Consider the following 25,726-nt stretch of genomic DNA (forward strand, 5'->3'; position numbering starts at 1 on the left):
ACTGTGGTAATGTGGGTCTGTGGTAATGGAGACTGCATACAAGTGTTGCTGCTCATTATCCACATCCTCACCTCCTCTCTGTACTTCATGTCTCCTTATGAACTCCATTCCCACAGAGATTCAGCTAAAGATCTTATCATCTGTATTCAGGATCATAAACCCTGACAAGCAGAGAAGAGAGGAGGATGTGACAGCTCTTTAGCTCAGTGATGTGAAGTAACTTGTCCTGCTGTGTGATTAGGACAGGTTCTGTGTGTGTAAATAGGACAGCGGCCATTTTATTTCTCCTACTGATTGCTCCCCAGACAAAACGAGCCATTATAACTAATGAACGGTATTTGGGAATATATTTTAATAAAGTAATATATAAGTATTTTCATTTTCTGAATTCTTGGAGAACTCCTTTAAACTACATTTTGTAAATCTTATTGAAGGCAAAAAGGTTGCCCCAAAAAAAAAAAAAATACAAATTATTATACTAACCAATCCAAACGTTCTCCGTTGCAGGACCACCATTCCTCTGCTCCCTGCTGCTGCATAGAGTTTTGGCTGTAGCGATGACATACTGTATACTAGCACGTCACTGCCTCAGTCAGAACAACAAGGCCTGATTGGGAGGATGGAGCGGAGGCTCTGGAGTGGGGTTCTGAACTGTAAGTAATTGTTTTTTTTTAAAGTTATTTTAATGCTGTCCCGGACAATTTATTTATTTTTTTAAATGTTGGAATCCCTTTAAACTTTACTTTTTTTTTATTTCAAGGACAGTTAGTTGGTCCACCTCTAGCAATGCCATCAGCTTGTGGGAGATTCAGAGGAATGCTGCAAGGAGTAATTCTTCTCCAATCTGTACTGTGAATACCAAAAGTAATGCTGTTTGGAACAATGTAATTCATGACAACTGTTTTATGGATAAAGTCTGTGGGATGCAGAAACGCAGCACAGGCCATTTTATTATTTTATTTCACGACAATGACTCTGCATTGTGTTCATGCCAAGATCTCTAAATATGCCCCTATGTCTGATCCACCAGCTCTAAAATCTTACACTTCGCTGCAATATTGCCACTAAAAGTTAGTTGCAGTTCTCAATGTATGTTTCTCTTGAGTATAGTTATCTAAAAAACCCAACATGAAACCAATTTGTGTTTATTGTAAAATCTGGAATGGGAATTTAACACCAGCATTTTATTTTTGTCCTTACAAAAAGAACAGATTGTTTCGACAAATATCCATGAGGAATGTAATCTAGAGAAGATACACAGGAACAATGGTTTGAATCAGTGTGTACAACATAAATCAGCCCACGAGCTGTGTGAAGGCTGATGCTGTTTCAGGAAAACATTGGCTGAGGAATCTTTGATTATATCATTCAGACACATTTGATTTAGCTCAGTTCTGAGACTTGCAACTTACAAGCGTGGGATTGACCAAATTGAAAAAAGTGTAAAGTAGATCTGTTGTTAAAGAGCATCTGTTAGCAGGATCAACTCTATTAGATCAAGCACACTACCTGGTAGGGTTGACTCTGAATATTAAAATGATACCTGTCTTTTGAAAATTGTTTGTGGCGTTCTTGAAAAGAAAGGCTTTCATTCTGTATGCATTTGAGGGCTTCAGTGTACAGACGGGCATCCCCAACACCTGAAAACTGAAGCTGAGGTGCACTGAAGATCTTGGGCCCCACCCCTTGGTGCACTGAAGCCATCATTTGTATAAAGAATAAGATTATTTGCAAAAAATTTCCTAAGACAGTTATAATTTTAATTAGCAGGATCAAGCCTACCAAACAGTATGCCTGGTATATAGCGTTGATTTTGCTGACAGGGGCTCTTCACCTTACTGAAAATGAGCAAAAGAGGTACTGGAGCACTACTAGGAGTGGACATTGCAAGAGTGCAGCTGCACAGGGGCATATAGTCAGGTTGCACTCTCTTTGATGAAAAGATACATAGTTACATAGCTACATAGTACAGTTGCAAAAAGACATAAGTCTTTAAGGCTTCTACCTCACAGTTTTTTTTTTGCCTTCCTCTGGATGCAGGATAACAGGTCAAACTGGATGGACAAAATGCTTTTTTCGGCCTTATATACTATGTTACTATGTAACTAAGTTCAACCAAGGGATAGGATGGGATGTGAATTTTTGGAAAAAGGAGTGAGAACAAGACTTCTAAACATTTAGATAAACATAAATGTTATTTATTTTTTTGTATTCATCTAAGCCTTTTTTTTAAACTACCCTCTGTTCCTACTGCTACCACATCGTGAGGAAGACTATTTCACATATTTACAGTTCTTACAGTAAGTTTTTCTTCTACAGTCAGAGGCAGTGCCCCGTTGACTATTGACAGGATTTAGCATGGAACAATTTCACCATATTGTTTGTACAAGCCATTTATATATATATGTGTGTGTGTGTATATATATATATATATATATATATATATATAGGTTAATCATGTCCCCCCCCCTTATATACCTCTTTTCCAGACTAAATTTAATTATTTTAATATTTCTTCACAACTAAGACCCTCCATGACCCTTATCAGATTAGTCGCTCTCCTCTGTACTTTTTCCAGCTGCAAAGCATCCTTTCAATGGACTGGTGCCCAGAGCTAAACTGCATATTCCAGATGAGGCCGCACCAACGCTTTGTAAAGTGTTAGTATTACAGCATCTATCATCCTCTATCCCTCGTTTAATGCATGACAATATTCTGGTAGCCTTAGAAGCAGCTGATTGACATTGTATGCTGTTATTCAATCTACCATCTACAAGAACACCCAAATCCTTCTCTATAAGTGACTCTCCCAGTGTTACATCCCCTAGGACATATGATGCAGAGAGATTATTACTACCAAGATGCATAACTTTACATTTATACACATTGAACCTTATTTACCATGTGGATGCCCAAACACTCATAGTTTCCAGGTCAGCTTGTAGTTTATGGAAATCCGCGAAAACAGAAACAGTGTTATTAATCCCATAAATAGGTGAAATAATAGGGAAACCCAGCACTGAGCCTTGGGGTACACACCTTATAACTGGGAATTCTTAGCATATTTTCCAGGTTATGGCTAGAACTCCGAAGTTCCCCATTATAGTTAATGGGCCGTATGGCAATGCCGGATCCAGAGAGACCCAGCAGGCTGCTCCCTGCCAGAACAGCCTGCCGGATCTTAGAAACACTAGTGTGAAACTGGCCTTAGTTTGGATCATATCTACAGTTAGCCAATTTACGAATATATTATTGGATGCAGTAACAGCCCTGGTATCACCTAACTCCTTTTTCATTTGTATATACAGAGCTAAAATAAAAAATAAAATAAAAAAACATTTAGTAGCTTTGTTTTTTTCTGATCTTAAGTGATCATCTCCCCATTAACATTAATTTGGAGACCTACCTGCCTTGAACTATTTTTTTTTTAGCATTTATATATTTAAAGAATTTGGGTGGATTTGTTCAGCTTTTTTTGGCCACATGTCGTTCATTTAGTGTTTTTGCTGATTTTATCTATTTTTTACAGATTTTATTAAGCTCTTTATACATTTCAAAGACTACAGCTGTCCGCCCAGACAGTGGCGGGCCTAGGCTGTTTGGCACCCGGGGCGGATCCTTTCTCTGGCACCCCCCCCCCACAATACTTTTAAAAAAATCATACCCCCCTTACAGTAGTATTGCCCTCATTGTACAACCTTTACAGCAGTTCTGTACAGATGAGTGCCCCCTAACAGTAGTTATGCCCACATTGTGCCCCTTAACCCCTTAAGGACTCAGCCCTATTTCACCTTAAGGACTTGGCCATTTTTTGCAAATCTGACCACTGTCACTTGAAGTGCTGATAACTTTAAAACGCTTTGACTTACCCAGGCCATTATGAGATTGTTTTTTCGTCACATATTGTACTTCATGACACTGCTAAAATTGGGTCAAAAAGTTAATATTTTTGCATAAAAAAATACCAAATTTACCAAAAAATTTGAAAAATTAGCAAATTTCAAAGTTTCAGTTTCTCTACTTCTGTAATACATAGTAATACCCCCAAAAATTGTGATGACTTTACATTCCCCATATGTCTACTTCATGTTTGTATCATTTTGGGAATGGCATTTTATTTTTTGGGGATGTTACATAGCTTAGAAGTTTAGAAGCAAATTTAGAAATTTTTCAGAAATTTTCCAAATCCCACTTTTTATGGACCAGTCCAGGTCTGAAGTCACTTTGTGAGGCTTACGTAATAGAAACCACCCAAAAATGACCTCATTTTAGAAACTACACCCCTCAAGGTATTCAAAACTGATTTTACAAACTTTGTTAACCCTTTAGGTCTTCCACAAGACTTCATGGCAAACGGACATAAAATGTAAGAATTTCGATTTTTTGGAAAATTTTGAAATATAATCAATTTTTTCCAGGAACAAAGCAAGGGTTAACTGCCAAACAAAACTCAATATGGGTTACCCTGATTCTGTAGTTTGCAGAAACACCCCATATGTGGTCCTAAACTACTGTTTGGCCAAACGGGAGGACATAGAAGGAGGGGAACGCCATATGGTTTTTGCAAGGCAGATTTTGCAGGACTGGTTTTGTTTATACCATGTCCCATTTCAAGCCCCCCGTTGCACCCCTAGAATAGAAATTCCAAAAAAGTGACTCCATCTAAGAAAGTACACCTCTCAAGGTATTAAAAACTTGCCTTACAAACTTTGTTAACCCTTTAGGTGTTCCACAAGAGTAAATGGCAGATGGAGAAACAATTTTGGAATTTCTATTTTTTGGAAACTTTTCCATTTTAACCCATTTTTCCAGTAATAAAGTAAGGGTTAACTGCCAAACAAAACTCAATAAGGGTTGCCCTGATTCTGTAGTTTGCAAAAACACCCCATATGTGGTCCTAAACCACTTTGGCCAAACGAGAGGACATAGAAGGAGGGGAACGCCATATGGGTTTTGGAAGGCAGATTTTGCAGGACTGGTTTTGTTTATACCATGTCCCATTTCAAGCCCCCCGTTGCACCCCCTAGAATAGAAATTCCAAAAAAGTGACTCCATCTAAGAAATTACACCCCTCAAGGTATTCAAAACTGGGTTTACACACTTTGTTAACCCTTTAGGTGTTCCACAACAGTTAATGGCAGATGGAGAAACAATTTTGGAATTAATATTTTTTGGAAAATTTTCAATTTTAACCCTTACTTTATTACTGGAAAAAATGGGTTAACAGCCAAACAAAACTCAATATGGGTTGCCCTGATTCTGTAGTTTGCATAAACACCCCATATGTGGTCGTAAACTACTATTTGGCTAAACGGCAGGACATAGAAGAAGGGGAACGCCATATGGTTTTTGGCAGGCAGATTTTGCAGGACTGGTTTATTTACACCATGTACCCTTTAAAGCCCCCTGATGCACCCCTAGAGTAGAAACTCCATAAAAGTGACCCCATCTAGGAAACTTCGGGATAAGGTGGTTGTTGTTTTGGGACTATTTTAGGGTAAATATGATCTTTGGTTGCTCTATATTACACTTTTTTGAGGCAAGGTAACAAAAAATTTAAATTCTACAATTGTTTCTACATTCGCTATTAAGTTTTGTGGAACACCTAAAGGGTTAACAAAGTTTGTAAAGTAACTTTTGAATACCTTGAGGGGTGTAGTTTCTTAGTTGGGGAACTTTTTTGGAGTTTCTAGTCTAGGCTACATCAGGGGAGCTTCTAATGGGACATGGTGTAAATAAACCAGTCCATCAAAATCTGCCTTCCAGAAACCATATGGCGTTCCCTTCGTTCTATGCCCTGCCGTGTGGCTATATAGCCATTTACGACCACATATAGGGTGTTTCTGCAAACTACAGAATCAGGGCAATAAATATTTAGTTTTGTTTGGCTGTTAACCCTTGCTTTATTACCGGAAAAAAAGGATTCAAATGGAAATTTTGCCAAAAAATGGGTGTTTTGGCACAGTTTTTATTTTATATTTTTAACGCTGTTCATCCAAGGGGTTTCGTCAAATGTTAGTTTTATAGGGCAGATTCTTACAGACGCGGCTATACCTAATATGTTCCGATTAACCCCCGCCGCGCCGCAATCGCGTTTTAAAGTTAGGACGTACCGGTACGTCCTGAGTCCTTAAGGACTCGGCAAACGTGGCGTACCGGTACGTCCTAAGTCCCTAAGGGGTTAAAGTACTTATCCCTTCATTGTGCCCCCTTCACAGTAGTTATGCCCCCTCTGTGCCTCTTTCACAGTAGTAATGCCTTATCTGTGCCCCTTCACAGTTATAATGCCCTCTTTGTGCCCCTTCACAGTAATAATCCCCATTGTGCCCCTTCATAGTAATAATCCCCATTGTGCCTCCTTAACAGTAATAATGCCCCTTAATATTAGTAATGCCCATTATACCCCTTCACAGTAATAATGCCCTCTTTACCTCCTCCATAGTAGAAATGCCCATTGTGCCCCTTCTCATTTGCAATCCCCATTGTGCCTCCTCCAGAGTAGAAATGCCCATTGTGCCCCCTCTAGATTAGAAATGCCCATTGTGCCCCTTCACATTAGCAATGCCCATTGTGCCCCCTCCAGAGTAGAATTGCCCATTGTGCCCCCTTCAGAGTAGAAATGCCCAGTGTGCCCCTTCCAGAGTAGAAATGCCGATTGTGCCCCCTCCAGAGTAAAAAATGCCCATTGTGCCCCCTCCAGAGTAGAAATGCTCATTATGCCCCTTCACATTAGCAATGCCATTGTGCCCCTTCCAGAGTAGAAATGACCATTGTGCCCCCTCTTTTCAACATTGCCTTGTGCAACCCATATCAGGTAACCTTCACCAGAGAACAATTACTGAGCTTTCGGAACCTAGCGGTATCAAATCTACCCCTGGATATTTCGTCTACTCTTGACCTTCTGGGATTCTAACCAGTGGAGCCACGGTGCTGAATCAGGCAGTTAAGCTTGAAAGAAGAGACAAGCGCTCCGGGATCCAGGCTCGCTTTTGGCATAAGAGGACTGCGCTCTCCACTACCTGGAATCATACTCTCTAATTTCAGGTCGATATGCAACAAACTAGATGAGCTTCAACTACTGACCAGGACAAAGAAGGACTTTTATCTCTCTGCAGCTCTTTGCTTCACAGAATCCTTGCTGTCTGAGCTTATTCCAGACAATGCTCTGCAGATTAATGGATTTACACTCTACAGATCTGACCGGGACCCACTTATCTCTGGCAAAACCAAAGGTGGAGGACTCTGCTTCTATATTAATCATAAGTGGTGTATGGATGTTACAGTTATTAAGAGGACAAGCTCGGCTGGGCTGGAAACACTCTTCATAAACTACTATTCACCTTGTGAGTTTTCTTAATTTATTCTGGTTGCTGTGCACATCCCTCCACAAACATGCATGCAGCCTGTGCTCCAAGAACTCGCAGATCAAATCACTGAGGCAGAAAGGAGGTACCCTGATTCTTTTTTTATCATACTAGGGGATTTCAAGAGTGCTAACCTAAACAAAGAACTTCCTAAATACAGGCAACACGTCACAAGCACAACTAGAGAAGGTAAAACACTTCACCACTGTTACACTACGACTAAGAATTCGCATCACTCTGTCAGCAGAGCAGCTCTGGGGAACTCTGATCATGCTGTGATACAACTCATCCCAACATACAGACAAAGACTAAAAACTGCCAAACCTGTAGTGACCACAGTCAAGATATGGACTAGTGAAGCGGTAGAAAAACTACAGAGCTGCTTTGATTCAACAGACTGGAATATATTCAAAGAATCCACCAGTGACCTAAATTAATACACTGACGCTGTGACATCATATATTACCTTTTGCGAAGAGTCCTGCATCCCCATAAAAAAGTACAACAACGTTTACATAGCATCTTAGGAATCTGCGCCTCGATAAAGAAGGGGGGTATCGTACAGTCGATAAAGTCCTCTACAAAGCTGCCAGATACAAACTGCAGAAGGCCATCACTGCTTCAAAACGACTTGAAGAAAAATGTTCTACAATGGAGTCTTCCACAATATGGAAGTCTCTACATCAAATTACCAACTACAGAAGGAAAACCCCACAATCATTAGATAAACTGCAGCTTGCAAATGAGCTGAACACATTCTATTGTAGGTTTGATACAACCAACAATAGCCATCCACTCCTAGTCAATTCGCATAATTTGCATTTCTGTTTCAACAGGCAATCCGATCACTCCAGCCAGTCAACATCTCCACCACCTGCCTCAGCATCTATACAACACAGGATGTCAGCCACAATCTGCTGACCTGTCCCCAAAATGGAATCCACTATCATTATGCCAATTAGATGTAAACAATCTTTTCAAAGGACAAAATATTAAGAAAGCAGCCGGACCAGCCTCTGTGTCTGCAAAATGTTTGAAATTCAGTGCTGATCAGCTAGCCTTTTTGTCACAGACATATTTAAATCATCTCTGGAACTCTTAATGGTCCCTGCCTGTTTTAAACGCTCAACCATTGTTCCAGTTCCTAAAAAGTCAAAACCTATATGTCTAAATGACTATAGGCCTGTTGCCCTTACATCATTGGTCATGAAAGCATTTGAAAAACTGATAATGGCTTATCTGAAATCCATCACAGATCCCCTGCTGAACTCTCTGCAATTTGCCTACAGGTCTAATAGATCTGCAGATGATGCTGTAAACATGTTTATGCATTATGTACTAAAACATCTAGACTCCCTGGGAACCTATGCCAGAATTTTATTTGTGGATTTCATCTCTGCATTTATTACCATAATACCATTGCTGCTACAGAGCAAGCTCTTCCACCTACACATACCTGAATCCATCTGCAAATGAATAACCAATTTCTTAACAGACAGAAGACAGCAGGTTAGACTTGGGAAACACACCTCAAGCTCTTTGACAGTCAGTTCTGGAGCTCCCCGGCGATGTGTTCTTTCCCCACTGCTCTACTCACTGTACACCAATGACTGCATCACCACAGACCCATCTGTTAAGGTCCTGAAGTTTGCAGATGACACAACAGTAGTTGGTCTCATACAAAATGGAGATAAGTTTACATATAGGCATGAAGTGGGACAGCTTTTCTTCTGGTGCAGCAGCATCAACTAGGAACTTAATGCTCTTAAGACCATGGAAATGATAATAGACTTTAGGAGATCCCCCCCCCAGCACCTCCCCCTAATCATAAATGGATCTACCCGAGTAGAGTCATTCAAGTTTCTTGGGACCACAATTTCCAACAACCTAAAATGGAACAACAATACTGTCTCTATCATCAAGAAAGCGCCACAGAGGATGTACCACCTAAAGCAGCTGAAAAAGTTTGGCCTACCACAAAAATTAATTGTGCAGTTCTAAACCGTGATCATCAAATCCATCATGACATCATCCATGACTGTATGGTTCAGCTCATGCTTAGTATTAGAAAAGGTGAGACTGCAGCGCATCATCCGAACAGCGGAAAGGATAATTGGCTGTAGCTTACCTTCCCTGCAGGATCTTCACGCTAGCAGGTGTAGAAAGAGAGCGGCTAAGATTGCCTCAGACGCCTCTCACCCTGCTCACTCCATCTTCCAGCCTATGCCTTCAGGAGCGAGATACCGTTCAGTGGCTACTAAAACTTCCAGGCACAGGAACAGCTTTTTCCCTCAGGCAGTTGCCTTGCTTAATGCAGAACCACGCTAAAGCTGCCATGACTTGAAAGCATTACAGCATAGAACTGAAAACGAACACTTCTCCCTGTTTATTGCCACTAAAACTTGCATACTGTCCTTGTCCTGCTATCCATACTGTCTGTCAATGTACTGTTTTGTTTGTGTCTGTAAAGCAACTGCCAAGTCAAATTCCTTGTAAGTGCAAACTAATTTGGCCAAATAAATTAATTCTGATTCTGATATCAGAGTAGAAATGCCCATTGTGCTCCCTTAACTTTAGCAATGCCCTCTGTGCCCCTTCCAGAGTAGAAATGCCCATTGTGCCCCCTCTGTGTAAAACAAAACAAAACACAGTAACTACTCCCCTAGTCCCGTTCCTGAAGCTCACAGTCCTCTCTCCCCTGCAGGCACAGATCGCTCTGCAGCATGGTGTGGGCGGAGCTATTGCAGATTTCAGTGCAGCAGACTCCGCCCACACATGCCGGCAGCGCAATCCGTGCCTGCAGGCTGAATGGTGGAGCAGGGAGAAGTCTTCCTGCTTCATCATTCAGAGTGCCGCCGGCCTGAAGGAGGGGAGGAGCACGGGAGCTGAGTGGTTAGTAACAGGACCACAGCTCCCCGGCGCTCCAGCAATGAGCACTTCCATCTGTATTGATGGAAGCGCTCATTGCTTCTGGACTCTGTCACCCCCTGAGAGCCAGCACCCGGGGCGGACCGCCCCCCTTAGCACGCCATTGCGCCCAGATTTGTATTTCTTAAATGCTATTTGTTTGCTGGTGAATAAAAAGACAACTGGCACTCACTATGTGGGTCACATCAACAGCATTTAATAGCCACTAACTCAGCAATGGAGTATAAGCGGCAACAATAATACAACATATAGTAAAACGATCCAATAAAATACAAATAAAAATTTCCGGAAATCACAGTCACAAAAGACTTAAAAATATAAAAATATAAAATATAGACAGCAGTCCACTGGTAGTAGAACCCTATATGTAAAGAGTCCTTTAAATATTGCACGGCTTGGTAGATAGAATATCCGATAGCCTAAATGTGATTCCAATATCTGTATGGTCTTTCTATATAGATTTTTCTATATAGGTTCTGGGGTAGCGATATCCACAAAGTTCCTTTAAATATCAGATATGGGCATCCACTTAATGTTTGAGGCAGTGTCCCTTTAAGTGCAGGTAATGCTCTCGCAGAGTTTGTATATGAATAACCCTTACACCGCAATACATACAATTCAGACCTTATGGAGTATTGAGGGCCTTACTATCTTCAGGTGCACGCTGTTGTGGGAAAATTCGCTTACCGGTATATGGCCAAAATATCCGGCAGTCCCGTTGTTCAGCTTACCGCACCGCTCGGCTGTGTTTGCTTCCGGCGTCCTCACTCCTCGATGTCTGTCACATGATCTCTCCCGAAGTATCGTGGGACTTGGAATCTTTGTTGCGGTCTTTCACACTCAGATGAAGAAATGGAGCGCTCCAAATTCAATGCGATGGTTTAGATAATCTCATTCATATCCAGATTAACTTGATGCAGGGATATAACGCCAGACGCGTTTCGGGGACTTCACTCCCCTTCCTCAGTGGCTATATCCCTGCTGCCACATCACTTCCTTTTATATTACCACAGGTGCTTTTCAAAGCCTGGGCTGGAATATCTTTTCCATGCATTGCGATTTTAATGAGTTTTTTCGCATGCGATTTTTTCGCAGCACATGGGTTTTTTCTATATCTTCATCATATTCCTAACCACAGTACTGGCAATAAAGGAAAAATTGCTACCTGGTTGCTTTCCATTAATAAATATACATAATTTATACAAGATATATATAAAACTGATTTAAAATCACTAGTAAGACTTTTAGAGTCCTTTACGACTCAAACATATTCACATATTCTCCTTCACATTTCTCGCTGTTCAAAGCGATTTAATCTGGGTCGGAATGTGGAAGTGGGCCTGTGATCCCCTATTGGATGAAAGGCCCACCGCCCTAAAGGAAGCCAAAGATTTCTAGTTCTGAGTTCAGACCAGCTGGCATCAAACTCCCAAAATCATAAATTTGTTTGGATTCGGCTCTTGACATCCGCTCAATGTGATTTCCACCTCTCCAGTATTTATCAATCTTTTCTAAGGCCACAAAGATCAACCCTGTGGGGTCTTGTCCGTGGACTTCTTTAAAATACCTTGAGAGTGAGTGTTTGAGATATCCTTTTTTGATATTCGAAATGTGTTCGGATATTCTCACTCTCAAGGCTCTTTTTGTCCGTCCAATATATTGTCTTGAGCACGGACATTGGACGAGGTAAATCACACTGACCGAGTTGCATGTTAGGAAGTGGTCTATCTCCCACATAAAAGAATTCTGGGTCGAGGCTACCCTCTTAGTGTTTCTTGGGATTTTAGTAATTTTACAGCAGACACACTGTCCACATTTATAAAAGCCCTTTAAGTTGGTCAGCCTGCCAACACCTGATGGTTTGGTCTGTTTCATCCTAATTGACGGGGCCACTTTTATGCCCAAATTGGGCGCCCTCGTATATATTATTTGTGGTCTCGATAGCATTATTCTACCTATGACCTTATCCTGTAATAAATGGTGCCAATGGTGTTTAATTATCTCTTCCACTTTTTTCCTTTGTACCATATATGGGAGAATAATCCTAAATTGGGAATCTATTTCATTATTCTGTATTGTTTTTACTGTCAGTAATGAACTCCTCTGCAGTTTCCTTACTTTTTCTAGTGATCCATTGCACTGATTGGGTGATCAGTTTTCAACTAGAGCACCCTTGCCATACGGAGGAGGGTGGTGAGCTATCCACAACAATTTACTGCTATTTGTTTGCTGCCATTTTTTACAATAGCTGTAAGCCATATGGGGTTTAATTTTAGTGCTTTATACTTGTTACCTACAGGAATACATTTTGTAGTTTAATTATTCCACATATATTGAAAGGTCTCCTATTTATCCTCTATATTATTATGTGGCAATAACTGCTCCCCGTCTATTAAGAAATTTAGGAAGCAAGCAATTACTTCCGTTCATACACAAGTCCCGAGTCCTGACCTGTTTATAACCAAAAATCACACAGCTCCACAGTAAAACATGAAATACTTTGTTTACATTTCAAAATACTCTCTCGCTGGCAATAAGGGCAATCAGCAGAAAAAGAGCTGCCAGGGGTACACATACAGTAGTATGCTGGCCTGTTGTATTTTTTATATCTAGTTATTGCTGGTCAGTGGTACAGTCAGTAGTCATTGCATTGCCAGCCCATCAGTTGTGCAATCACTATGTAGTAAGTGCCTCTATTCTTTGCAGACAATTGTCCACATTCCCAGCGGCTAGATATGTTGTAATTGCCTATGGTACCTGTAATCACTGTATACAGCAGAACTGAGTCTGTAATCCCTCATGTCTAGTGGTGATAACATATGGTGATTCCTCTGCTTTGTGGCTATGGCTAAATAAGGAACGGCTCAGCACCAATAGCTGTTATCAATACTTCGAGTGATTAATGTAATTTACAGCTTCACAATTGAGAATCTACTGCTAGGCTTCAGCTTCCAGTTTTTTTTTTTTTTACCCCAATGCTGCTGTCATGTGCAGTCTCCCAATTAAACAGTGTCCCTAATATTGTCATACAGTTTCTCCATAAGTGGTGCATGCAGTACCAGATAAATAGTGCACAGATTGTTCAGAAAATACCAAATTTTGATCACATATATGGTGCGCACAGGTAGGGTCTCTGGCCAGTCCGTCCCTGGGCCGTACACAGCAACATCTACAATGGAATGGAGTTCAGCATACAATGAGACAAAAATTATCCCTATTTTAGTAGTAGTTTCGGGTTTGTTGTACTGTGCAGGGTAGGGTTTGATGGACAAGGCAGGAAATGTGTGGCTGTATACAGGTAGTAGCAGAAGCAGCAGTAGCTAAATATGGAAATTGATGGACAAGGATGGAGATGTGCAGATGTAGTAGTAGTAGCAGCATAGTATGGAGAATGATGGACAGGATATGTGAAGCTCTGTATGAGTAGTGGTAGCGGCAGCGCCGGCGTTTCCATAGAGGCAAGGGGGCCCCCAAGCCCACCACCCGACACCGGCAGGTCACAGGGAGATGAACGCTTCCATTGTGGAAGCGTTCATCTCCATAGTAATCTGTATAGCCGTCCTCAGGACAGCGATACAGATGGTTGTGCTGAGGGGCAGGGGAGGGAGAGGCGTCTCCCTTCCCTGTTCCTCTGATAGGCTGCGTGCTTTGTGCCGGCAGCCTATCAGAGGCCAGTGCAGGTGGCGCGATGACGTCATTGCGCCGCCTGAGCCCCACAGCGCGGGACACAGGTCGGAAGAGGCCTGCATCGCATCGCTGCCATGGAGGAAAGTATAAGTGTTTTTTATTTTGTTTTTAATACCGGACTTTTACTGCCACATGGGGGAGCACTTGTTACTGGCACATGGGGGGTTGGCACTTGATACTGGCACATGGAGGGGTTGGCACTTGATACTGGCACATGGGGGGGTTTGGCACTTGATACTGGCACATGGGAGGGTTGGCACTAGATACTGGCACATGGGGGGCTTTGGCACTTGATACTGGCACATGGGGGGGTTGGCACTTGATACTGGCACATGAGGGGGTTGGCACTTGATACTGGCACATGGGGGGGTTTGGCACTTGATACTGGCACATGGGAGGGTTGGCACTAGATACTGGCACATGGGGGGCTTTGGCACTTGATACTGGCACATGGGGGGGTTGGCACTTGATACTGGCACATGGGGGGTTTGGCACTTGTTACTGGCACATGGGGGATTGGCACTTGATAGTGACACATGGGGGGTTGGCACTTGATACTGGCACATGGGGGGGTTGGCACTTGATACTGGCACATGGGGGGTTGGCACTTGATACTGGCACACGGGGGTTGGCACTTGATACTGGCACATGGGGGAAGGCACTTGATACTGGCACATGGGGGGGCATGGAGAGGCCCTTGATACTGGCACATTATTATGGCCAGGAGAGGCTTCTACTGAGGCCACAAAGAAGGGGTATTTTATATGGGGGGCTCTGTGTAGTACTAGTATTATCAGGGGTATTATCTGTTTCTGCAGTATAGTTTCGGGGAGCACAGCGGCACAGTATTGGGGGTAGTAGGATGATTTGTCCAGAAGATGGGAGGATGATGGAAAAGTAGTAAACTAAGATTTTTTTTTTGTTGTCAAACTGCAGAAACGGAAAATGGCGACAAAATGGTGGTCTAGTCTGAAAGAAGAAGAAGACGAGGACAGAGAACATCTACATCAAAGGAGACATCACTGGATGTAAGAGGTATGGGGCGCTGTATTTCTGTAGTGATGGGGGGGATGTTAAAGTCAGCAAGTGTCGTGTGTGGGGGTGGGGCCCTTATTGTTTTTCACCCCAGGGCCCCATTTCACCGAGAATCGGCCCTGGGTAGCGGCAGCAGTAGCAGAGTATAGAACCTGATGGACAGGGCAGGAGATGTGTTGCAGTTATGTGTTGTGCTGTGTTACAGTTTAAAACACAATTTTATGTTTAACATATTGTTAAAGAATTTTTGATAATGTTATTTTAATTTTACATGTCAATACCTCTATTTAAACAAAAGCCATAAAATCATGCAGTTTTCACACTGGCCAATAAGCCTAAAAATTGACACCACTTCTTGATCTGTACAAATTACTTTAGTGCGGTTACCTGCTTATCTCTCATTCTAATCCTGCCTATAATGATATCACATCTGTGTATAGATAAACAGGATCCACCATTCACAATAGGTGATTGCCAAAGTTTATCTATTTTTTCCTTGAACAATGACCTCTGCACAGGTCACAGCGCATGTCTAGAAGGCTCTCCCATTAAAGAAGTCAATGAGGTCCCCTCCAGACAATTGTGTCTACAGCCCATGTGGCTGCTGTAAAGCAATTTTCTTAATGCTTTCTAAATGCTCTTAAAGAAATTGCTGAAGTTATTTTTTTGTTCCTTATATGTTTCTAACTTACTTCATCTACAGTGGCCCCTTTCACAGATTTAACTGAGTGTCACATGACCTATGATGTCCGCTTCTCTCCCTTCTCTGATGATGTTTTGTGCGCAAGCCTGGGGAGCAGGTCTATGTTTGTGCATGAAACATCACAGTGCGTTGCCATCCACTGCTGTCTGCTTTGTTTCTACCCTTCCCCTGGATGCTTTAGCTAAGTTTAACCTCTTATGCCATCAGCAGTACAGACTCAGGGTCTGAGGCTTTGCTGAGCAGCTGCAGGGCTTCCTCTTCTCTAGGCAGTGAATAGACAAATGCTGGGCACAGGATCTTCCCCCCTTACCCTGCAAACACAGATAGGAGGAGTTTTGGAGAGCATTGCACAAGAACAGGTGGGGGGATCCTATATGTTCTAATAAATGTCATTGCACTGAACAGCTGAAACTTATAGTCCCACACATACAACATGAGCATCCCAGCAATCAGACTGCAGACAGGGCAGCAATTTTATTCACTCCCTTTGCAGAGCAGGGGGAGGGGTAATGCAGACTTTGTTGAAACCCACAAATACTCATAAGGAAAACCTCAGAGATTGTTACACTCCCACACAGCTCTGCATCGGCATGTCAACAAAGGACCAGAACAGAACTAGGGAAATGAGGATATACATATATATATATATATATATATATATATGTACAAAGACTCCAGTTAGACCGTATTGGATGCAACTTGTTTATTTTGTTCATAGTCGGTTGCTGCGGCAAGGTAAGCGCTTCAAATCCTATAGCGGTACAACCGCTATAGGATTTGAAGGTCTCTTCTTTCCAAAATGGGGTCACTTGTGGGGTAGTTATACTGCCCTGGCATTCTAGGGGCCCAAATGTGTGGTAAAGAGTTTGAAATCAAATTCAGTAAAAAATGACCTGTGAAATCCGAAACGTGCTCTTTGGAATATGGGCCCCTTTGCCCACCTAGGCTGCAAAAAAGTGTCACACATCTGGTATCCCCGTACTCAGGAGAAGTTGAGGAATGTGTTTTGGGGTGTCTTTTTACATATACCCATGCTGGGTGAGATAAATATCTTGGTCAAATGACAACTTTGTATAAAAAAATGGGAAAAGTTGTCTTTTGCCAAGATATTTCTCTCACCCAGCATGGGTATATATAAATGACACCCCAAAACACATTCCCCACCTTCTCCTGAGTACGGAGATACCAGATGTGTGACACTTTTTTGCAGCCTAGGTGGGCAAAGGGGCCCATATTCCAAAGAGCACCTTTCGGATTTCACTCATCATTTTTTACAGAATTTGATTTCTAACTCCTTACCACACATTTGGGCCCCTAGAATGCCAGGGCAGTATAACTACCCCACAAGTGACCCCATTTTGGAAAGAAGACACCCCAAGCTATTCCGTGAGGGGCATGGCGAGTTCCTAGAATTTTTTATTTTTTGTCACAAGTTAGTGGAAAATGATGATTTTTTTTTTTTTTTTTTTTTTCATACAAAGTCTCATATTCCACTAACTTGTGACAAAAAATAAAAACTTCCATGAACTCACTATGCCCATCAGCGAATACCTTGGGGTCTCTTCTTTCCAAAATGGGGTCACTTGTGGGGTAGTTATACTGCCCTGGCATTCTAGGGGCCCAAATGTGTGGTAAGGAGTTTGAAATCAAATTCTGTAAAAAATGACGAGTGAAATCCGAAAGGTGCTCTTTGGAATATGGGCCCCTTTGCCCACCTAGGCTGCAAAAAAGTGTCACACATGTGGTATTGCCGTACTCAGGAGAAGTTGAGGAATGTGTTTTGGGGTGTCTTTTTACATATACCCATGCTGGGTGAGATAAATATCTTGGTCAAATGACAACTTTGTATAAAAAAATGGGAAAAGCTGTCTTTTGCCAAGATATTTCTCTCACCCAGCATGGGTATATATAAAATGACACCCCAAAACACATTCCCCACCTTCTCCTGAGTACGGAGATACCAGATGTGTGACACTTTTTTGCAGCCTAGGTGGGCAAAGGGGCCCATATTCCAAAGAGCACCTTTCGGATTTCACAGGTCATTTTTTACTGAATTTGATTTCAAACTCCTTACCACACATTTGGGCCCCTAGAATGCCAGGGCAGTATAACTACCCCACAAGTGACCCCATTTTGGAAAGAAGACACCCCAAGCTATTCCGTGAGGGGCATGGCGAGTTCCTAGAATTTTTTATTTTTTGTCACAAGTTAGTGGAAAATGATGATTTTTTTTTTTTTTTTTTTTCATACAAAGTCTCATATTCCACTAACTTGTGACAAAAAATAAAAACTTCCATGAACTCACTATGCCCATCAGCGAATACCTTGGGGTCTCTTCTTTCCAAAATGGGGTCACTTGTGGGGTAGTTATACTGCCCTGGCATTCTAGGGGCCCAAATGTGTGGTAAGGAGTTTGAAATCAAACTCTGTAAAAAATGACGAGTGAAATCCGAAAGGTGCTCTTTGGAATATGGGCCCCTTTGCCCACCTAGGCTGCAAAAAAGTGTCACACATCTGGTATCCCCATACTCAGGAGAAGTTGAGGAATGTGTTTTGGGGTGTCTTTTTACATATACCCATGCTGGGTGAGATAAATATCTTGGTCAAATGACAACTTTGTATAAAAAAATGGGAAAAGTTGTCTTTTGCCAAGATATTTCTCTCACCCAGCATGGGTATATATAAAATGACACCCCAAAACACATTCCCCACCTTCTCCTGAGTACGGAGATACCAGATGTGTGACACTTTTTTGCAGCTTAGGTGGGCAAAGGGGCCCATATTCCAAAGAGCACCTTTCGGATTTCACAGGTCATTTTTTACTGAATTTGATTTCAAACTCCTTACCACACATTTGGGCCCCTAGAATGCCAGGGCAGTATAACTACCCCACAAGTGACCCCATTTTGGAAAGAAGAGACCCCAAGGTATTCGCTGATGGGCATAGTGAGTTCATGGAAATTTTTTTTTTTTGTCACAAGTTAGTGGAATAGGAGACTTTGTATGAAAAAAAAAAAAAAAAAAAAAATCATCATTTTCCACTAACTTGTGACAAAAAATAAAAAATTCTAGGAACTTGCCATGCCCCTCACGGAATACCTTGGGGTGTCTTCTTTCCAAAATGGGGTCACTTGTGGGGCAGTTATACTGCCCTGGCATTTTCCAGGGGCCCTAATGTCTGGTAAGTAGGTAAATGACCTGTGAAATCTGAAAGGTGCTCTTTGGAATGTGGGCCCCTTTGCCCAGCTAGGCTGCAAAAAAGTGTCACACATCTGGTATCTCCGTACTCAGGAGAAGGTAAGGAATGTGTTTTGGGGTGTCATTTTACATATACCCATGCTGGGTGAGAGAAATATCTTGGCAAAAGACAACTTTTCCCATTTTTTTTATACAAAGTTGGCATTTGACCAAGATATTTATCTCACCCAGCATGGGTATATGTAAAATGACACCCCAAAACATATTCCCCAACTTCTGCTGAATACGGAGATACCACATATGTGACACTTTTTTGCAGCCTAGGTGGGCAAAGGGGCCCAAATTCCTTTTAGGAGGGCATTTTTAGACATTTGGATACCAGACTTCTTCTCACGCTTTGGGGCCCCTAGAATGCCAGGGCAGTATAAATACCCCACATGTGACCCCATTTTGGAAAGAAGACACCCCAAGGTATTCAATGAGGGGCATGGCGAGTTCATTGAAAAAAAAAAATTTTGGCACAAGTTAGCGGAAATTGATTTTTTGGATTTTGTTCTCACAAAGTCTCCCTTTCCGCTAACTTGGGACAAAAATTTCAATCTTTCATGGACTCAATATGCCCCTCAGCGAATACCTTGGGGTGTCTTCTTTCCAAAATGGTGTTATTTGTGGGGTGTTTGTACTGCCCTGGCATTTGAGGGTCTCCGCAATCATTACATGTATGCCCAGCATTAGGAGTTTCTGCTATTCTCCTTATATTGAGCATACGGGTAATGAGATTTTTTTTTTCCGTTCAGCCTCTGGGCTGAAAGAAAAAAATGAACGGCACAGATTTCTTCATTCGCATCGATCAATGTGGATGAAAAAATCTCTGCCAAAAAAAGAAAAAGGAGGGGAAAGGCGTCTGCCAGGACATAGGAGCGCCGCCCAACATCCATACCCACTTCAGCTCGTATGCCCTGGCAAACCAGATTTCTCCATTCACATCAATCGATGTGGATGAATAAATCATTGCCGGGATTTTTTTTTTTATATATACAAAGTGTTTGCCAAAGTATATGAACACCGCCACCTCCTCAGCTCATATGCCTCGGCAAACATATCTTTTACTGCAGAGGAGAAATCTCGTCTTGCAGCGCCGCATACACCGACTTGCGTGTAATCTGACAGCAGCACAATGCTTCTGTCCGAATGCACATCAGTGCTGCAGCTGGTCGATCGGTTGGTCCACCTGGAAGGTAAAAAAAACAAAACAAAAAAGAAAAAACCAGGCCGCAAAGCAATAACTTTATTAACTTTAGAACAGAACATATTAACTTTTTTAAACTTTTTTAACTTTTTTACTTACCGGTAATTTTTTTTTTGTTTAGTTTTTTTTACCTTTATAGAACAAACCTCTCCTTCCCCATGGGACAATGTGCAAAGCGCAAATCGCCCAAAGATGTGGCGAAGTACGTTATGCACTTTATCCCAGGTGAAAGGAGAGGTTTGCAGCAGCTGAGAGTAAAAGGGCCCTAATAGCCCTGTGTGCCTGTCCTGTGAGATGCAATCCCTATGCTAGGTGTACCTGTGTGTGGTACTTCCGGAAACACTCTCCATAGCATAGGGCAGGGTGGTCAGCACAGTCAGGACAGAAATAGCGGGTGTCACGCCTTATTCCACTCCTGCTACAGACACGACATCTTTTTCGGGGTGACGGTTGGGTTGAGGTACCAGGAACGACACTGGGGAAATGTCGCTCGTGTAGACGGCTAACTACACTGGGGGATGGGGCCACGGAACCTCCTGGGTAAAGGAGGTTCTCGATGATCTCTTCCTGGAATTTGAGGAAAGATCGTGTTCTCCCAGGCTTACTGTAGAGAACAAAACTATTGTACAGCGCCAATTGAATTAAATATACAGACACCTTCTTATACCAGCGTCTGGTTCTGCGGGAAACTAAATACGGAGACAACATCTGGTCATTGAAGTCCACCCCTCCCATGAGCGCATTATAGTCGTGGACACAGAGGGGCTTTTCAATGACACGGGTTGCTCGCTCAATTTGGATTGTCGTGTCTGCGTGAATGGAGGAGAGCATGTAAACGTCACGCTTGTCTCTCCATTTCACCGCGAGCAGGTGAAATGGAGGTGGTTAAATCGTTTGATGCATGTATCTTTACAGAGGAAGATGTTCTAAGTTTGCTGTCTAAGGTGAAGACAGATAAGTCACAGGGGCCTGATGAGATAAACCCAAAATTATTAAAAGAGCTTAGTGGTGAGCTGGCAAAACCGTTAACAGATTTATTTAACCAATCATTAGTAACAGGAGTCGTCCCGGAAGATTGGAAATTGGCAAATGTCGTGCCCATTCACAAGAAAGGTAGTAGGGAGGAATCGAGCAACTATAGACCAGTGAGTCTGACATCAATAGTAGGCAAATTAATGGAAACCCTATTAAAGGATAGGATTGTGGAACATCTAAAATCCCATGGATTGCAAGATGAAAAACAACATGGGTTTACTTCAGGGAGATCATGTCAAACAAATCTTATAGATTTTTTTGACTGGGTGAATAAAATAATAGACGGTGGAGGTGCAGTAGACATCGCATATCTAGATTTTAGTAAGGCTTTTGACACTGTCCCACATAGAAGACTTATCAATAAACTGCAGTCATTGAGCATGGACTCCCATATTGTTGAGTGGATTAGGCAGTGGCTGAGTGACAGACAACAGAGGGTTGTAGTCAATGGAGAACATTCAAAACAAGGTAATGTTACCAGTGGGGTTCCACAGGGATCTGTACTGGGACCGATTTTGTTTAATATCTTCATAAGTGATATTGCAAAAGGCCTCGCTGGTAAGGTTTGTCTTTTTGCTAATGACACAAAGATATGTAACAGGGTTGATGTTCCTGGAGGGAAACGCCAAATGGAAAAGGATTTAGGAAAACTAGAAGAATGGTCAGAACTCTGGAAACTGAAATTTAATGTGGATAAGTGCAAGATAATGCACCTGGGGCGTAAAAACCCAAGGGCAGAATATAGAATATTTGACACAGTCCTGACCTCAGTATCTGAGGAAAGGGATTTAGGAGTAATTATTTCAGAAGACTTAAAGGTGGGAAGACAATGTAATAGAGCAGCACGAAATGCCAGCAGAATGCTTGGATGTATAGGGAGAGGTATAAGCAGTAGAAAGAGTAAAGTGCTTATGCCGCTGTACAGAACACTAGTGAGACCTCACTTGGAGTATTGTGCGCAGTACTGGAGGCCATATCTCCAGAAGGATATAGATACTCTAGAGAGAGTTCAGAGAAGAGCTACTAAACTAGTACATGGATTGCAGGATAAAACTTACCAGGAAAGGTTAAAGGACCTTAATATGTATAGCTTGGAAGAAAGAAGAGACAGAGGGGATATGATAGAAACTTTTAAATACATAAAGGGAATCAACTCAGTAAAGGAAGAGAGCATATTTAAAAGAAGAAAAACTACCACAAGAGGACACAGTTTTAAATTAGAGGGGCAAAGGTTTAAAAGTAATATAAGGAAGTATTACTTTACTGAGAGAGTAGTGGATGCATGGAATAGCCTTCCTGCAGAAGTGGTAGCTGCAAATACAGTGAAGGGGTTTAAGCATGCATGGGATAGGCATAAGGCCATCCTTTATATAAGATAGGGCCGGGGGCTATCCATAGTATTCAGTATATTGGGCAGACTAGATGGGCCAAATGGTTCTTATCTGCCGACACATTCTATGTTTCTATGTTTCTATGTTTCTATGGAGACGCCGTGGAGAATGTTCTGCTGCCTGCAACATCCTCCAGCACAACCGGTTTGGCATTGGGTCAGTAATGGTGTGGGGTGGCATTTCTTTGGAGGGCCGCACAGCCCTCCATGTGTTCGCCAGAGGTAGCCTGACTGCCATTAGGTACCGAGATGAGATCCCCAGACCCCTTGTGAGACCATATGCTGGTGCGGTTGGCCGTGGGTTCCTCCTAATGCAAGACAATGCTAGACCTCATGTGGCTGGAGTGTGTCAGCAGTTCCTGCAAGACAAAGGCATTGATGCTATGGACTGGCCCGCCCGTTCCCCAGACCTGAATCCAATTGAGCACATCTGGGACATCATGTCTCGCTCTATCCACCAACGTCACGTTGCACCACAGACTGTCCAGGAGTTGGCAGATGCTTTAGTCCAGGTCTGGGAGGAGATCCCTCAGGAGACCGTCCGCCACCTCATCAGGAGCATGCACAGGTGTTGTAGGGAGGTCATACAGGCACGTGGAGGCCACACACACTACTGAGCCTCATTTTGACTTGTTTTAAGGACATTACATCAAAGTTGGATCAGCCTGTAGTGTGTTTTTCCACTTTAATTTTGAGGGTGACTCCAAATCCAGACCTCCATGGGTTGAAAAATTTGATTTCCATTTTTTTTTTTTGTGTGATTTTGTTGTCAGCACATTCAACTATGTAAAGAACAAAGTATTTCAGAAGAATATTTAATTAATTCAGTTCTAGGATGTGTTATTTTTGTGTTCCCTTTATTTTTTTGAGCAGTGTATATATATTGCTGACCATCAGATTTACAGTGCTTTATTTTTTATTTTATTTTTTTACATAAGTTGGACAACCCCTTTAAAAGGAAGTGGGGATTGGAGAAAGAGCAAAAAATTTATAGAAATATTTAAAAAGAAAAATGAAAAAATATAAACAATCTGAGACCTCAGAGTGTTATATACCAATGTCCAGGCCAGCTGGAGCATATTAGTAAATTAATTTTTTCAATGAATCAGACGCAAAATTAATTTTAATAAGTTCGCTCATCTATAATACACACATATACAAACTGTAACACATATATGAGCTTACCTTCTTTGCTGTATGTCTCTCACAGATGATGGTAGACACAACAGGACAGGCACTTGTAATGTAAACCTTTCACCACTAGATGGCAAACAGCATTGCATACAGACTGTAAATCTACATGAACTGTCAGAAGAAATGAAGGTATGAGGGGGAGGTTTTAACCTCAAAATCTGCCCCCCTTCTCCCCAGTTTGCATCCTATTAATAATTGAATGCAATTTTCCGTGTACTCTGTCCATATTTAACTACTTTAACCAAAACAGCAACGTCCTTTCCATTACATAAATTCCTTCAAGGTTGTCCAGGATTAGGTATGACTGAGTTGAACTGCAATACTAGACATAGGACATTGACAAGAGTGGCACTGTTTCTGTTCTGTTCTCTCATTCCAGACAATCCCTTGTAATGAGGTTCCTTATATTTGGCTGGCTTTAGCCATAAACTGTGCAGAGAGATAAAAGACATGTAAAAAGGTTATCAGCAGGTCAGATGAGGCGAAATCTGAAAAGAAGGAGGAATCAGCCTGAAAGATATGTAGCATTTCTGCAGTTGTCCCACTGATCTGAACTGGGCTTGCAGAAGGGAGCAAATTTTCAGTCGAAGAAATTTCTGCCACACGTGAAATAACTTTAGTGTTGTGCTGTGGTTCTTAACATGTGGTTTAGCACCACATACATTTATGGTTCTTGGCCACCTGGCAAAACAGCTGCTACATCTGATTATACCCTATAGGTATACTACACGGTGTGGTCATGACGTAAATGCGATGTGACCACATGGTGCTCAAGTACTGCGCAGCCATATGGGTCGCAGTAGGCTCCAATCAACTAATTAGGAGCACATGGTCTGCATTGTTAATGGCTGTGGGGCACTCGCAAGTCCCTGACAACCCCTTCAATACAAAAAATACAACTTGAGATTTAGTTATCCAATGCAGATAACAAACAAGAATTTATGTTGAAATTGCACTACTTCCCATACAGTGCAAGGCTTGATATTGGACCCTCCACAACACACACAAACTGAACATAAAAAAATGTAATTTTTGCTTCCTAATTTTCCATTGTAGATATTGTAATTTGTCAAAACACAAGGTACAGATTCCAGTTGATGTTGATTTAATTAAGTTGTGATAAAATACACCATTATTGTCTATTTAGCTCACTCTGGAATAATTATAGTTACAAAATTAGAGTCAAACATAGACACTGTCAATGCAGGTATTGCAGAGCAGACTATAAAATTTTATTATTTAGTCACATGATTGGAACATGTCAGTTTTTAGTTTTCGTTGCTATTAGTACAGTAAGTTCTCCTGTTGGCCTTGAAAACAGCTGTCCGTCTCTTCCGTCATAAAGACTCTTCTGGAATAAAGACTGTGGTGGTCATTTATCATTTTATGGCACTTTCACACTAGCGGCAGGGCACTCGGCAGGCTGTTCCGGCGGGTGAACAGCCTGTCGGATCCGTCCTGCCGCTAGTTCACGTGTGCCCCAGGACTGCCGCTCCGTCCCCATTGACTATAATGGGGGCGTGGACGGAGTTCCGGTGGAGGCAAGGCAGCGCACGCCGAGAGGCAGCCGGACTAAAAGTACTGCAAGCAGTACTTTTAGTCTGGCCGCCTCTCAGCGTGCGCTGCTGTGTTGCAGCCGAAACTACTCCCCCGCCCCCATTATAGTCAAAGGGGACGGAGCGGCAGTCCGGGGGCACACGTGAGCTAGCGGCAGGACGGATCCGACAGGCTGTTCACCTGCCGGAGCAGCCTGCCGGTGTCCCCTGCCGCTAGTGTGAAACTAGCCTTAGGCTGTTTTTGTGTCATTTTTAAGTCTACCTTTGCTTTGCGTGTCTGCATCAAAATTCTGGCACAGTTTGCTTAAAAAATTGGAGAACACATGATTTGCATCACTTTTAGGGCTCATGCACATGGCCGTTGCCCGTCTGTGGCCATATTGTGGC

This window comes from Bufo bufo, chromosome 2 (genome assembly GCF_905171765.1).
Source record: "Bufo bufo chromosome 2, aBufBuf1.1, whole genome shotgun sequence".
Lineage (NCBI taxonomy): Eukaryota > Metazoa > Chordata > Amphibia > Anura > Bufonidae > Bufo > Bufo bufo.